General features: G+C 40.8%; 1 protein-coding gene across 5 annotated transcripts in view; it reads left to right on the top strand.

Moving 5' to 3' along the window:
- IGF1R (insulin like growth factor 1 receptor) overlaps window positions 1-13,296 on the top strand; it is a 196,383-nt gene that overhangs the window by 73,859 nt on the left and 109,228 nt on the right. The window contains exon 1 of one of the 5 annotated variants that reach the window (XM_041123394.1): window positions 2,011-2,143. The exons of the other annotated variants lie outside the window; for them this stretch is intronic. The gene's annotated coding sequence lies outside the window, so the exon portion shown is untranslated. Of the gene's footprint in view, window positions 1-2,010; window positions 2,144-13,296 lie in introns of those variants that run through there. 5 annotated transcript variants of the gene reach the window in all.

The following is a 13,296-nucleotide window of genomic DNA, read 5'->3' as shown; positions in this document are numbered from 1 at the left end:
GCATGTTGTTTTATTTTGACTAATCAACTGTCTCTTAAGCATGCTCTTGACTCGGATGGGTTTTGTTCCTATGATGATTTCACTTTAAACTCTTGAAGGGAGCCGTGGAAGGAGAATGTTGTTTCCAAATAACTTGTGAGGAGTTTGTCCTCAGCTGCACAAATATCCATACCCCCTTTTTTTTCTCCAGTTTCTGGGCTTCTAGAATCACTATATATTTTGAAGAGCCTCTTGCAAACACCCCAACAGGATGTGAATCAAAAAGTCTTCACATCTCTCCAAGTTGCTCACGTTAGGTAAACTTGATCTGCAGAAGTGAATCCTTCCAGTGTCCAGCAGCCCCCTGTAAGATGGCCTTGGAGAGAGGGTGCAGCATCTATTTTGCCTGGAGCAAATTTGCTAGTAAGAGAGTGCTGTGTATGTGTCTAGGATTTTTGCTTTGTACAAATCTGTGAAGAGTAGGTGAGTTGCTTTTAATATGTACCTATGCATTTTGATCTTTAAAAATTTATTAGTGAATCAATTATGTGTATGTACACATCAATAGCAAATAATTATGAAAATGGGCTCGATGTTTTAAAAATACAGGTGTTCTTGCAATTACTTAGTGTTTTTAGGTTTAAAGAGCTGTGTTGCAGGTTCTTCCCTTTTGTCTACAAAAAGCTGCTGAGACAGTCCACTTACCTTTTGTGCTTTGTTCACTGGTGCCCTGATTCCACTTGAAACGTGGGTGTATGAAATCCAATGCTCTGCATTTAGAGTAGCAAGGTTGGTTTATTTCCAGAGCCCAGTAAATGTCTCTAAATGTGTCAGAAGCCATTTCAGTGCTTTGCCAGAGCAGCAGTTGGGGCAACAGTTGGTAATGCTTGGAAACATATCTGATGGCTTTAGTCATCTGAACATTGCATTTTTGTCTATGGTGCTGGAGAGGTGAGCAGAAGATTTGGATGGCTTGCAAGCCAAGCAGTACCTGAACAGTGGTTTTGGATTTCCCTTAAGGCAATAGCAGACTTCTGAAACCCATACAACAGAAAATATTAATGTTTCATGCACTCTACTGAAAACTTTTGCTTGCTGTTGGAATAAGCAGTGTCTCATGTTACTAAAAAGAGATGGAAATAGACTGTAAATGTGTTATTTTCTTTTTTCCCCTCAAGTTTAATTCCTTTGTATGTTGGCTAAGATTCTTGTCTGTAATCAGTGGCAGGTTTTTGCACTTGGCCAAATCAGCCTGTTGAGAGGGTAAGGAGTACATCCCACACCGTAAAGCCTCTTTATTGTTCCCTGGAGGGAAGGAGGCTTCAGATGGCTTCCACCTGGACCCCTGCCCCTCCCTTAGACCTCACTTGGCTGCTGGATCTCTCCTGGCAGCCATGGCTGGCTTGGGAAGCCTTTCATTGCTTCCTGGAGTACTTCCTGAAAAGTCTTTAGGGGCTCAGTGAGATAAACCTGCTTGTTTCCTCTACGGTTTCCTGATGACTGGTCTACAGTACAACTTTTCCTGTTTCGGGGCGGGGGGCAGTTTTTCTTCTCCATCCACTTGACTGGCCAGTCACATTTATGGGGTGTTGGTTTGTCCATCCTTTTGCTGTAGCTCTGTTTTACCTTTCTCATGTTAGTTTTACTGTTTTTCCCTCATCCAGACAGTTTAAAATGAAGTGTTTAAATTTTGCAAAACCTCTGATGGCCATAGGACTGTTTGCACATGCTTCAACGTGGGGTCAAACACAGAATTCCTAAGTACTTTCCTTCCATTGGAGAGCAATGCTGCAGGTGGTAGCTTTTTGCTGACCTTGAATCTACCTAATAAGCTATTTTTTGCAACTATTTCAACTTCTGGTGTTCAGGGAAAGATTCCATGTGCCTCCCCCCCTAGCCAAAGCAGACTTCTCTCTTTGGGATCCCTACTCTCACTGCTACAAGAGCAGTTGGCATTTGCACTCTTCAGCCTTTAAGCTCAGTACTTTTCTAATCATTGAGACTTCTTTGAATTCTTTGAATTGACTTTGAATTCTCTGTGGCATTTAGTAGATTCATGGATAATTTGTCATCAGAGCTTTCCCCTCAGCAGAGTGAAAATAACCTCATCTTTGGCGGTTTCATTGCTGCTGTTCGTGTGTTGCTGACCAGTTCAAAATACAAGGTACTCAGATGCATTAATTTAATTTATGGATTGAATATGTTGTGATCATGTATGAGTATATAGTGTATTCTATGTATGTGTGCGGTATTACATATAAATGAATAATGCATTTGTTCTCTCTAAGCAGGTTGTTTCTGGATCTTTAAAAAAAATGAGTCGATATATGTTCTTTCTGCTCTGTCTAGTTGCAGTCTGTATCATCTGCTTTTCTTACTGTCTAGTTATCATACTGTCAAGTGGTATTTTAACTGCAACTCCCAACTGATTTATGGTAGTTATATTTAACAATAAAAATAATGTCTGCTACTTTAAAAATAGGCAAATGTAGTCAGTGAATTAAGAATACAAATGTGAACTTTGTTTTGGGTGGTGGAAAAGCCAAAACTGAGTATAAGTTAAGTTGCAGTGGTGGCTCAGGTTGTAATTAGATCTAAGAAACTGGAAATACTATTAACTACAGTGTATTTCAGGCTTCTGAATTTCAAGAGCTCTGAAGTGAAGGACAATAAAGCGTAGCATGTGGAAAAAATTTTCAGGACAGTCAATCTGTTACTTGTGAAGAAATCTTTAAAAAAAAAAAAGGTATTGTCATAGCTGACAGTCTAGATGGTAGTTCAAGAATCACCTAACCCCTTAGCTCCTGCACCTCGTACTCTAGGAAATGCAGACAGTTAACTGCATCTTTAGCCTAATTGGCTGCAGGAAATTATCTTAAAATTTTAACTGTCTTTTTCCTCTGAATGAGAGTTAAAAGTCTCCCAAGGAAGCTCTTTAACGTTAGCAGTCACTTCTTATTGAAAAGTCTTGATGGTTCTTGTATTCAAAGTAATTGTTTTATGGAGGGTTATGGAGGGTTTTGTTTTCATTGTGCAATTACAAGTAACAAAATACATTTTAAAGATTCCCATTTTTTAAATTTAAGCCCTTATTGCCACTCCAAGCACCTGAACTTCCTTACTTAAGCGGTCTGTCCTTAGTTTTGGTAGCAACAGGTAATGGTGTGGGCTGTTGAACAGTACCATTCTTACAGGAAGGGTATGTAATGTGTAGTGTGTATCTGCAGCTTAACTGTCCAGTTGTGTGGAAGTGAGAGTTCGGGGTTGGAAAACTGATGAAATAGGGACTTGAGGGTTTTGGTTGTGTCTTGTTCTTCCCTGCTGTAAAGGAAGTGGAGACCTGTGTTGCATTTTTATGTGTCTGTAAGAGCCTGTATGATTTTGTGGAGGTGTACTGACTTCAGTTTGGCCTCATCTATGCATTTAAATTTGGGGAAATTTGAGGACTTGATTTGCAGTGTAGGACTTGAAGGCTGTGATTGCTAAGCTGCTTTGTTTTCAGTTACTGAGGGCAGTTTCATTTCACATGCCCACCCTTGCATGAGCCTGCATTAGGAATGCCATCTTTCCAGAGTGGTCAGTGGTCTAATTTATCCTTTTAATTAAACTTAGGGGATCATTGATGGTACAGAAGCAACTTGTATTTTACTACATATAAAACCACACTCGGGCAATCTCTGTGTGATATATAGCAGTGCTGGTATTTTGGGTATAGGATCAATGTGTTTTCCTACCTGTTAGGCAAGTTACTGATTCTTGTCTCTTGTCATAAACAGAAGCGCCTTTGAAAGGCTGAGACCTGAGCTTGGTACATCTTTGGCTTTTGAAAAGCTTGAGCTTGAAGCTGTGCATGTTGGAACCACGAGTTGCTCAAAACTTGTATTGCTCTGTATTGGTTCCCTTTTCCATTAACAAGTTCTGTAGCTGAAATTAGCAGGTAGTCTGATATTTTATGTTATCTGGTGACGACACCATTTTCTGTAGCTTTCAGTAGTCCATAAAAGTCCTTACTGGTAAGAACTTGTGGCAGGAGAGGAGGGGAAGAGGAGGGCAGTAGATGGCAGCTTGTCAGTTAAATTAATATTTATTTTTTCCTAGTTGTATTGTATTCATTTGGGGCGATGGGGGGAACTGAAACTGCTTTTCATAATCTCAGCATCACTGAGTAGCAGCAAGCCTAACAGCTGCAAGCATCTGCTCAGTGGGGACCTGCTGCTGCCAGAAATGAAGCTGATAATGATGAGCAGCTCAGTAGTGTAATTAAGGTCATATTAACTCCAACAGCTCCTCCTACCTTAAACATAAAATCCAGGAAATGCATTGTGCAGGAGAGCAGTTCAGGGCTGGGTCCTGTTAGGTAGAGAGCTCTGAATCCTTGTGTTGAAAAGGAAAGGGAAGTTCAGAGAATTTTAAGTTGATCATAGAGGAACGTTTGACACAAACGTCCTACGGTTTCAGGACATCTTTCATGTCACATGCTGCAGATACTTATTCAGCAGCCTGTCCACAGGACACAAATGTGCTTTACTGGAGGATTCCTAAGAGTAGCTGGAAAGGTTTCATTGCTTCTGAAACTGGAGGAAGGTCGTGTATAAGCTATCATCTAGGCGTTCTGTGATGGGGAGAGTGCATGAGCAAGGCTTAGAGATCCAGGAGATTCCTTCCAGCCTTGGTGTTTTTTCCTGAATTTCTGAGGTGTGATTTATGAAACATATCTGAAAAATAGTGTCAGTAAATGCTGACAACATTGACTGTATCATTCAAAGGAAAGTAATGCTCTGTTCAAAATCAGGGAGATGTTCGAGGAATGCAGAACTAAGTGCTTGAAGTAAAACTGTGTATGCTATAGGTGTACTGTAAGGATGCTCATTTGTTTCATTTTAAATTCAAAAGACCTGTTCTAGCTGGTGTGACATCTCTGGAGGAGCTACTGTCTTTTAATATACTTCTCCAAATGTCAGATATGGTTACTCTTCTGCATTGAGTTTGACCTGTAAAAGGATAACATCATCATAATTTTAAGCTGTTCTCTTGTACTTGATGTAACTTATGACATATTTAAACCAAAGATTTTTGGTTGAAAATGCTTCTGGGCTAAGACTTCAGAGTAACTTACAGCCCAAAGGAAGTCCTGTGTAGCTAACCAATAAACTTCTTAAAACAGGGTTCATAATGCAAATTCTTAACTGTAGGAGCATTAGTGGTTGCAGTTAAACTGAGCTATAGCTTTGGAAAACGTGTCTGTTGGTAATAGGCAAATTGATTAAGTTGGACTTCTTTTCTGATACTTTTTTTCCTGGTTTTCCTGATACTTAGTTGAAAGAATTTAACCACATTTAAGAGTTTGGAAAAAAATCCTTAAGGTAGTGCATTGGTGATAATGTGCAACCTTGTGCTGCTGAAATAAGTTACTTAGCTCCCAAGCCACAATAAGTATTGACCAAATGGATGGTTTATCGCAGTCTGACACAGTGTCTCATTGTCTCGCAAGGGCAAAATGACAAGTTCCTCTACGTAAATGCTCCTTGTGTAGCCCCTGAGCAGAAGGCTGTACTGCTGACTCTTCACTGTACAGTGATCGAAGTGTAGCTGTAAGTAGTGGCAGGACATTTTTCAGTGGTTATTAAAATCCAAGAATCCTTTAGAAGAGTAGCCAAGTGGGGTTGAAATGGATATGCACCTCATACAGGGATAGTGTACTTCTGTTGTATTTGCTATGTGGATTTTAAAGCACTGCAAAGTCAAAAGTGCTAGGAAGAGTTAAGTTTCTAGCAACTTTCCAGAAGTATAAAAGTATCGACTGCATGTGAATTAAGATTTCGTCACTCTCAGTTTAGTAAATCGGTCCTGTCATGAGGTGGTCAGCTCAAAAGCTTGTGTGTCCAGTATACAGCATTGCAGGGAATGATCAGCTGCACCGAGGAAAGAGTCTGGTGTGATGGGGGCATCAAAGCTTTGTAAGGTGCTTTTCCTGAGTCCAGTTGATAATTAAAGAAACACCTGGAAATCTTGTTCTTGCACTTTGGTCAGGTTTAATGCATGGGGTTAGAGTGAGGGAGTGATGAGACAAAGTCTGCAGGAACTGTTCCTCACTCCTGCTTGTTTCGATGGCTTGAAATTACGTAGTATCATGTCATATCTTCTTTCCACTTTCCCCTTTCTGAAATGAGAAGTGGCCATCTTGGGAGTGTTCTGAAATTTCGTACACAGAAAACACTTTCATATCCTCAGGAAAAGCTGTGTTCTGTGCTTCATTTGCAGTCCTGATTCCTTAGAAAGGAAACTAATTATGTTGTTGACTGAAAGTCTGTTTAATGCTTCAGAGAACAGGTTTCTTGTGATTGTATTTCTTGTATGATTTTTTTTTTTCACTTTTTTGAGACATCTTTTGCATAAAGATTGGTGAGTGTTGCCTCTAGAAGGCTTGTGATGTCTCTCCAGAGTTGCCACTTTCATGCATACCTGGGGAGGATTCTTGTTCCATGTTATTGGAAAGCTGGAAATGCATTTTCTGCTCCAGGTGGCCAACGGAGAAGTTGGGTTCTCTGTGCTGCAGCTCTCTGAGTAGAGGTGGTGTTTTCCCATACCAGAGGATTTTTATGAGCCAAGGATGTGTTTTTCAAAGAAATGCATGCATGTAAATCAGTCTGTGTTTATAATTTTTTTTTTTTCAGGGTGTGGTTATAGCAGGCTGGCTCTTTCTGCACTCAGAGTCATGAAAACAAGCAGCAGCAACGAAAGCGGTGAAGAAAACAAAGTGCTGAGGAGAGACAGGGAGCGTGTGCTTTTAAAAGTGGTGATTAGGAAGGGTAATTCAGTGCCTCTTTCTCCCACCTTTGGGAGGCCCTGTGTCTGTTTTAAGCTGCTCCAGGCGCTGCAACCTAGTCTCAGCAAGCGTGTCAGTGTGAGGCACCTCGAAAGGGGGAAAGGAGAGGGTGGCCTGCTTCTGACCTTTTTGTGTGTGTGTGTGTGGAGAGGAATGACATGGAGTTTGGCTTTCCACATAGCTTTTTAAACCCATAGCCTCCCTGAGATTGAATTGAGGATGCTTGTTTGCCATTAGACCAGAGGTTTTGTTGTTGCTTGTATCCCAGAAAGAGGTTTCTGCTGGCTCTATTTATGAGCCAGTGCTGTTTGTGCTGGCTGTGATTGGGAGGAAGGAGGGAGGCAATGAATGTTGTGCCCTCTTGTTTTTCTCTTGTACAGGAAGAAAAAAAGCTGAGGAGCCTGTCTTCCTCCTCTGAGTCAGCTGTGGTTACAGTTTGCTGAGTAGGCGTGCATGTTTTGAAGGGAAAAGCAGCTTCAAATTAAGTCGGCTAAATACTGTGCCCAAATAAGTTCGGGGAAGCTCCCCCACCTTGGACATAGTCTTGCTAGAGCTGACAGTTTGGGGTAAAACTGGTTTATGGTAATTACTAGAAGTATTGTATGTATTGGGTAATTCTTGAGCTAAATAGGAAAACAGGTTCTGTGCCCTGGTGAGTTCTCCATTTTGATAGCTGTTGTTACCACAGCAAGGCAAGTTGAGGTACTGAACCGCAGTGAGAAAGTAGAATTAAGTATTATACCAGCTGTATGATCTCCCTCCTGTAGGTACATCCAGATCTTGCTAGTACAGCAAGGGTGAGCTATCTGCATGCATACTCTGCATATTATGTTGGGTGACTTGTTGTCAACATGAAAAAAGAGGGTCTGGAAGAGGACTTCATAAAATAAGAAGGTAACAGGGGAGGCAGAAGTGAGCATCTTCCATGTGGTGGAATAGAAAAAAGGATGCCCAAGGAGTTCCTGTAGGAATCTGACACCACAAAAATTCATCTGAAAGTTGATAGGTAAATGTAGTCATACTATGAAGCAGCTCTCTAACAGTGTTAGAAAATGACACTCAGAGTGAAACCCAATACCCCCACTGTTGTGTTTGGCCTTTCATTGTCATACACAGCAAAATTATCTAGTTGAGAACTTCAGTTAAAAACCAAAGAAACTCATATGTGAACGTTTGTCTTCAGTGAATGCTTTAAGAATGTACTACACTTCAAATTTGTGAATAGTCCTGTTGATACCGGTTGAGTAGTCTGGGAAAGTGAGAACTAACTTTCCATAGGAAAACAAATGTGTGCTCTGTAAGGTGTCCTGCTTCTCTTTTCCAGTATCAACTGTGGAAAGTATTGGGACACTTCAGTGAATTTTTTACTGAGCCACACACAGATGCTTTTAGATCGAGTGGTGACACCTGCAGTCTCAATTATCAGTACAGCATTGAAATACTAGCTATAGGTCATGAGGAGTGGACTGACAAGTGAGTGAAAAGATTGGAAATACAAGAATATCACAGTGTCCATGCAGCTATAAAATGGGTGACCTGTTGCTGAGATAAAATGGAGGTAAGTGAAGTTCCTGTTCTAGCTGTGACTCAAGGACTGTGATCAGGGGTTCAGTGTTAGGACGCAGGAAGCAGCTGATACTGGCTTGTTTTTTTGCATGTGATCTCTCCAGTATTTTGCAGAAAAGCCTGGTTCCTAACCGTACACCTTCTGATTGCTACTGGCTGTTGCCAGTGTGACAGGAAATGTTAATTCCTTACTTTTGTCTTCAGTGGTTGTGTCTTTGCTAACAGAAGTAGTCTGTTCTTATTTTGTGACAGAGATGGAAACGCATTTGCTCTGCTTTTTTTTGCGTATCTTATCTTTTTTTTTCCTGCTGAAATGAACATAATATGATTTGTAGTGGTTACTTTTTGGACAAACTGATCTGAAATGAAATGTAAATGATACTGTGAGTTTTGCCAGCACAACTAAGTTGTAAGTGTACATCCTGTTTGTCATTTTGTTTTGCTGTTTTGTGGGGACTTTGATCATGGTGAAGTTGCAAGAAATACGTAATGATGTTTAAGTGGAAGAGGAATGTATAAAAGCTGTTTTACTAGTCATAAGCCAGTGCTCAGCCTGTATAAGAGACTTTCAGCTGACACCCCACAGGAAAAAAACAGAAAAATATGTGGGCTTCCTGGCTGGATGCAAAATTAATATTTTGGATGAATACTAAATACTAAGCAGTCTTCTAGAGCTTCTGGTTCAAGGTGAACAAGCCATTTCCATCACTAAATGCTCTCTGGGGTCTTGGTAGATCGCTGAGATTTGAGAGCTAGTTTCCTCTTGTGAGATATGATCACTGGCACTTGCAGTTTGTGGCTTCTGGTTTTTGTACAAGAAGCTTTAAATTAGCTATAGGGTTTTGGGGAGTGTTTTGTGGCTCGTGATGTTTGGGTACATGTGGCGTGGACAAGCTTTGGACCCTCCAGGACAAAAAGCGTATCTCTGTGCTGCTTGAGGTTGTGGAGGATTGAGGTTAAGACAGAGAAATGACCCTTTCAGATTGTCATATTTTCCATACTGAAAATATCTGATTCATGAGCTAGAGGAAGAGCTGTGATTTACAGGCTGCAAAAACAACCAAATATGTTGTTTATCTGAAAAGTTTGATCTGCTTTTGATAATAAGGAGCAGGGTACTGCAGAGCTGTAAAGGATACCAAACTCTGAAGCTGTGGGGGTTTTTGGGGTTTGTTTTTGGTGTGGGCTTTTTGTGTGTATTTGGGCTTTTTTTTGTGTGGGGGGGTTTGTTTGGGTTTTTTTTGGTAACCTGAATGGGCTGTTGTCCATAGACTTTCTTTCATCACATAATATCTCTGCCAAAGGTCTTGTTTTGGGGGCAGATGCACAAAATTTAAGGAAAATCAATCAACTTCTTCCTAGGTTGTTTCCTAAAACGTTGTGCTATGCAGTAATGATCAGAGGTTTACATACAAAGAAGCTTCAAGCCAGTGCTGTGAAAAAGGTGGATCATTGTGTTTTGTTTTTTCTCATAAAAGTGGTTCTTTGATTGTTAAGTTGTGATATTGCTTTGTTCATTGAAGCAGTGCTAAGATACATGCGCATATATATATATAGTGTGTATGTATTATGTGTGAATATATACATACATAAACATATATAAATCATCAGTACTAACTTTAGTTGGCACTTCTAAAATGTGGTCAGTGTACAATAGCTTAGCTGAAGCCATGCGGCCTTGTGCATTGAGAAAGTGTAACTGTTTGGTGTGTGTCTTGGCCAAACAAAAAATTCAGTCTAGGCTAATCAAGCCAAACAAGCAGCTGAACGGATGCTACCCCCTGATTTCTGTCTTACTCTTTTTAAAGTAACAATATAGGAATGTGTTCTGCTTAGCAAATTCTGCATGTTTTTTTTAATTCTTGCTGTTGAAGCACCCCATACTTTAGGAAGCAGAGACGGTGTACACAACAGTTCAGTATTACAGTTCTGCTCTAAGAATTTTCTGTCCTTGCTAGTGCTGTTTTAATTAAAACAGTTCCACAATTGTAAATGGAAATCATGCCCATAGAAAATTGGTGCTGGAGTATTCATCAAGAAACGTTCTCCTGCAGAGCTTGTGGGTTCAGCCATTTCTTCTGGAGTATAAAATCTTTGGTGATCACACCTGTGGGGAACAGCAGTTGCAGATCATTTTCATCAAATGCCAGTGGGAATTTCTCCCCAGAAGTATGCTTTAGACTTACATAGGCAACTTGCAAAATATTTTACAAATAGTTCTTTTGGGGAGAGATGCCAGCTGTGGTTTATGTCTTTGGATCTGATAACAATATGCCTGCTCTTCAGAGGCCATAACTATGGGTAAAAAAATTGTCTTCCAGGTTTCACGGATGTGTGACAAGAGGGAATGGAATGTGAGAGGTGATGTGGGGTGGGAGTGACACCTCCTGCATTTTTTGAGTGCCTTTTTTGTGAATCTGAGCTGATTGATATATGTGTGGAGTAAAGAGTCATCTCTCAGGATTTTTATTGCCTCTTTTTGGTAACTGAACACATCCAGGTGGGTCAGATGTGGTAATGGTTGTCTGGTTGGGAGTTTGGAAACCGTGTTTTCTATTGAAATGCCTGCGAGATGATAGACCACTGCTTGAGGGTCTTACACCATCTCACAGTATTCTGTGGGCACTTCTATGAAACATTGACGCTGAAATATCAGCACCTTTAATCCGTTTGATTCAAGTTTAAACTTGTGTTTGGGTTTTTTTCTGGTCTAGAGAGAAAATTGTTTCAGTGATAAAGATGTAGCTGGGATCTTGGGTTAGTTCTGCAATACCTATTTTGCCACTAGTGTAAATGTGATGCATCCTTTCTTCTACACAGTGTAAACTGAACAAATTAGCAGGGCAGGCCGCCTTCTGCTTGTGAATTGGTCAAATGCCTGCTCTCACTTGCATGCTGTTTGGGCTGGGGGCCCCTCTGAAGGTTTAGCAAAATGGAAGAGAGATGTTATTTCTCATATTTACATTGTCAAATTATTCTAATTTTGGAATAAGGAACTGCTTTCTTAAGGGAATTACTTATCTTCCTGGAAAGTTGGCTGTAAAAGTAAGTCTGTTATTAAATGGCTTTGTAAGAAGTGGATTAAAACTTCCTGATTTATTGTTTAGCAGGAGAATTGTTCATTGTTCAGCAGGATTTTATGTTTGTTTAGCAGGAGAATCAGAAATGAGTAACTCATACTGATGGTGACAATTTCAGTAAGTTAATTTATTTTCCGATAATGAAATAAGGTCCTTTGTCAGGCCTTGGCCCTCTCTACAATCTATCATTAGTTACTCGCTTTTTGGGAAATGCTTATAAATGTTTCTCTTAGCATTCCTACATCTGTGCAAGTCCTGAGCATAACAGGTGGGTTCTTCACCCTCCTTCATGCACCTTCCTCGCTCCTATGCTTATTTTCTATTTCATTTTTCTTCTTTCTTTTCAGTTTTTTTTTTAAACATTTTTGGAAATTCCCCTTTGTAACTACAAACACTATACTGTATTGCCCATGATTTATTAGTACTGATATTGTTATGGCACGTTTGAGTCTTGTTCTACCTAATTAATATGTTCTGAAGGAATTTTGAGCTGCGAATAACATGAAGACAAACGTAAGGAATAGTAGTTACCTACACATGCATGTAAGCTGGCGATGCATAGGAAAGCTTTTTCATTGCTTTTAAGCTAGCAAAATTTGAGGTGATAATTTCTTCTTGAAATCTCGTCTTAGTTGTTTGTTTCTCTATATATGTACATCTACAGATTCTTTTCTTAGCAACCCCCTATGCAGAGTGAGGACAAAGGCAAGCTTTGAGAAGTCAGGCTGGCAGGAGAGGTGCTGCGTGAGACCCAGGCTGAGCCTGCTGGAATTCCTGTTGCCCGATGTGCAGGCACCTCCATTGCTGGGTGGCAGCTGTAAAGCCACTCTTGGTAAGCAAGCTCCCAAATTTCAGGTTGAGGAAGAGGTTTGAGAGAGGAGAGAAAGAGTGGATGACTACGTGTCCTGGTTTCAGCTGGGATAGAGTTAATTGTCTTCCTAGTAGCTGGTATGGTGCTATGTTTTGAGTTCAGTATGCAATGAATGTTGATAACACTGATGTTTTCAGTTGTTGCTACATAGTGTTTAGTCTAAAGTCAAGGATTTTTCAGCTTCTCATGCCCAGCCAGCGAGAAAGCTGGAGGGGCAGAAGAAGTTGGCACAGGACACAGCCAGGGCAGCTGACCCAAAGTGGCCAACGGGGTATTCCATACCGTGTGACGTCCCATCTAGTGTATAAACTGGGGGGAGTGGGGGCGGGGGATCGCCGCTCTGGGACTAGCTGGGTGTCGATCGGCGGGTGGTGAGCAATTGCACTGTGCATAATTTGTGCATTCCAATCCTTTTATTACTGCTGTTGTCATTTTATTAGTGTTATCGTTATCATTATTAGTTTCTTCTTTTCTGTTCTATTAAACCGTTGTTATCTCAACCCACGAGTTTTACTTCTTTTCCCGATTTTCTCCCTCATTCCACTGGGTGTGTGGGGGGAGTGAGTGAGCGTCTGCATGGTGCTTAGTTGCTGGCTGGGGTTAAACCACGACACTACGGAAAAGTAATGAAATACTTCTTAAAGCAAGTTTTGTCCCTCTGGCTGTGTGTCAGCAAGGGGCACACACTGCTGTGTGTGCATGCCAGTGCTTGGGCTCTGCAGCTGGAGCTGCTGCACAGCCATTTATGAATGAGGCTCCAGAAGAGGGAGGAGGGGATTTCAGCTACAGTAAGAGTCTGCTACTGGGTTTCATTCACTCATTGCAGTCTCAGTGTAATTGATGCTGTATTTTAATAATACTGTGTCCTATTTTTTAAAAACAAAATACATTCCTCCTTTTTCTAATTGAATCTGTTGTGTGATTTACGGTCCTTCCATGCCTTCCTGCCTCTCTTCTCCTTTCCCCCCCTGAAG

Source organism: Aquila chrysaetos, chromosome 5 (assembly GCF_900496995.4).
Source record: "Aquila chrysaetos chrysaetos chromosome 5, bAquChr1.4, whole genome shotgun sequence".
Lineage (NCBI taxonomy): Eukaryota > Metazoa > Chordata > Aves > Accipitriformes > Accipitridae > Aquila > Aquila chrysaetos.
Note: the sequence above shows the minus strand (reverse complement) of the source record. Positions and strands in the feature narration are given on the sequence as shown.